Genomic DNA, 3,005 nt, shown 5'->3' on the forward strand with positions numbered 1-3,005 from the left:
GCATCCTTTTAGAGGGTCAACCAGAAATAACTGTGTCTTTGAACTCGACGAACTAAATTTTTTTCCCCTAAATGGCTTACATATTCACTTGAATGTATTTTCCAAAGGATGTTCTCGATTTCACTTTGACACTTCTTAGAAGCAAAGATGTGGTTGACCTTTGAAATAGCATGTCTCCAATAAAAAGGTATTGGGCGACTTTAAGCTTGACTTTTTGGGGGTTTGCTATTGCCTTATCGATTTTTCTTGTTTTCAGGTAGTGGATATGAGGATCTACCCAGCTTTTGGCCTCGCCCGCCTCCACCCCTATTACTTTTAGCTCTTCAATGGTTTCCTAAGAAAGATTTTGAGGCGTTCTATTTCCAACATGTATGTTTTTCGATAAGAGATGTCCCACTTGGTTCTCCTCTCAACCAAAGTTTTTGATACGAAAACTTATAAACTTAAACATTCCCATCTTCACCTTATTCAAGTACTTGACCATTATCTCATATCTCGAGCTTCAAATTCCTCATTTACTTGGTTGACAACAAGTTGTGAATCAGATTTTACTATTAAATGTCGAGCATGCATTTCCCGAGCTAACCGTAGTTTAGCTATCAATGCTTTGTATTATTCCTAATTGTTTTTTACCGCAAAATCAAGGACGAACAAATGATGGATATGCTTTCTGGTTGGATTGCTTAATGTTAGGCCAATACCTTCTCTTGTCTGATCTGAAACTCCATCAACATGAAGGATCCAAGTTTGCATGTCAGCCCCAGATCCTTCGTTTGATCCATCCGACTCCGAGAAATCCACCAAGTATGCTACAGCTTGAGCTTTGATCGCCGTTTGAGAGATGCAAGTAAAGCCATACTCACTGAGCTCTACAAACCGCTTTAGTAATCGACCAGAATGTTCTGACCGAATGAGTATAGACTTAAGTGGATGATCAATGGTCACTTTAATCAGATGAATTTGAAAATATAGTTGGACGCTATGAGCAGAAAAAATCAAAGCAAGTGTTGGTTTTTCCATAAGAGGATACCTTATTTCGGCTCCCCTTGAGGACTTGAATGGTGTAATAGAAGGGAAATTATTTCCTCGACTCCTCACAGACCAGGATCAAACTAATGGCTTCCGACCCGACTCCCAAGTAAAGTGAAAGTTCTTCCTTTGGATTCGAACTTTGCAGTAGCGGTGGAGAGATTGACTAATGTTTCATACTCTGGAAAGCTTTGCTCACATTCGCCCGTCCACTCGATCCTTTTGGCCTTCATTAGCACTTTGGAGAAAGAGATGCACATGTCTCCTGACTTGAAAATAAATCGGTTGAGGGCTACAATTCAGCCAATCGGCTTTCGTACGGGGTTGGCCTTCCGGGGAGAAGGCATGTAGAGAAGTGCCTTCACTTTCTTGAAATTAGCTTTAATACCTTCGGGTGTCAAGAGGTATCCCAAGAACTTCCCGGTGGAAGCTCCAAACGTGCATTTCAATTTGTTTAATTTCATATTAAACTTCTTAAGTGTTTGGAAAGTTTCTTTTAAATTGCACAAATGTTGTTCTACCGTTCTACTTTTTACTAAAACATCATCCACATAGACTTCAATGTTCTTTCATTTTCTTTTAGAGAAAATTATATTTATTAAATGCTGATAAGTAGCGTCAGCATTTTTCAGGTCAAAGAGCTTTACAGTAAAACAATATAAACGTTCACTAGTAATAAAAATTACCTTTTTTGCATTGACTGGGTGAATTTTGATCTTGTCATAACCAGAGAAAGCATCTAGGAAACTCATGATCGATTATCCTTCTGTGGAGTCCACCAGAGCATCGATCTTAGGCAGTGGATAGCCATCCTTGGACAACCAACATTCAAATTTGTGAAGTCCGCACACATTCTCCACTTGTCGTTGGATTTTTGTACCATAACCTCATTGGATACACTGGAGGGGTACTGAACCTCCTGAATATATTCTGCCTCCAAGCGTTCTCTTACTTCCTCGCGAATTGCTTCAGATAAAGTTGGTGCCATCGACCGGAGCTTCTGCTTCTCAAGTCGAGCAGATAAACTAACGTTTAGCTTGTGACAAGCTACATCAATTGGGATGCCACACATTTCAGCTGCCGATCGGGCAAAAACATCATGGTGATCGTGGAGAATCTGGGTCAACATCTCCCTGTGGCCTGCATTAAAAGATTCACTAATTAGAAAAAATTATCAGGATCCTCGATGTCTACTGTGATTTTGATGATAGCCTCATCAGTTTCAAGGCTTCCTTCTTGTGGGTGGTTTATGTCTAACGTCTCTTGCTCCACGCTTTCTATGGCTTGCAGATAACACATTCGAGACTGCTTTAGGTCTCCACGTATAGTAACTATCACTCCGTTGCAGGAAAATTTTACCGCTACGTGGTACGTAGACGCCACAACTCGAAAATTGTTGAGAAGGCGATCGAATATTGCATTGTAGATTGGTTGTGCCTTGACTGCCAAGAAATCCTCGATATTGGTGAACTGGTCACTTTCTCCTGAGGTGACTGAGTGCTATTATACCGAGCTCCTCCTTTCTTTCGCCATAAAATCCATACAATGAGCCGCTTGGTGCAGTTAAGTAGTCAATTGTCAAATTCATCTTTTTAAATGCAAACCAGAACAAAATATTCTCTGAGCTACCGATATCAACCAGGATACTCCCCGCCTGATAGTTGTTGATTAACACTAATAACAATGGCGTCATTGTAGGAATTACCTGCTGGAGGAAGATCTAAATCGGTGAAAATGATTGAAGGATGGGGCATCCTTTTGGGGATAAAGTTCTCTGCATAGTAGTTCCCCGATCAATTCCTTTTTTTGGTGGAGTCTTGGGAATGAATCGCCTCCTAAGTTTGTCAGAACTATATCCCTATTATGTGGATAGCATTGGCTCAGGTAGGCCAGCTCGATTCGTCATTTGCATGGGCTTTGCCCTTCCGTCGAGTGTGGGCCTCCAGGGCTACAAACTACTTGAGCTTCCTGACCCG

This window comes from Phalaenopsis equestris, unplaced genomic scaffold (genome assembly GCF_001263595.1).
Source record: "Phalaenopsis equestris unplaced genomic scaffold, ASM126359v1 Scaffold000933, whole genome shotgun sequence".
Classification (NCBI taxonomy): Eukaryota; Viridiplantae; Streptophyta; class Magnoliopsida; order Asparagales; family Orchidaceae; genus Phalaenopsis; species Phalaenopsis equestris.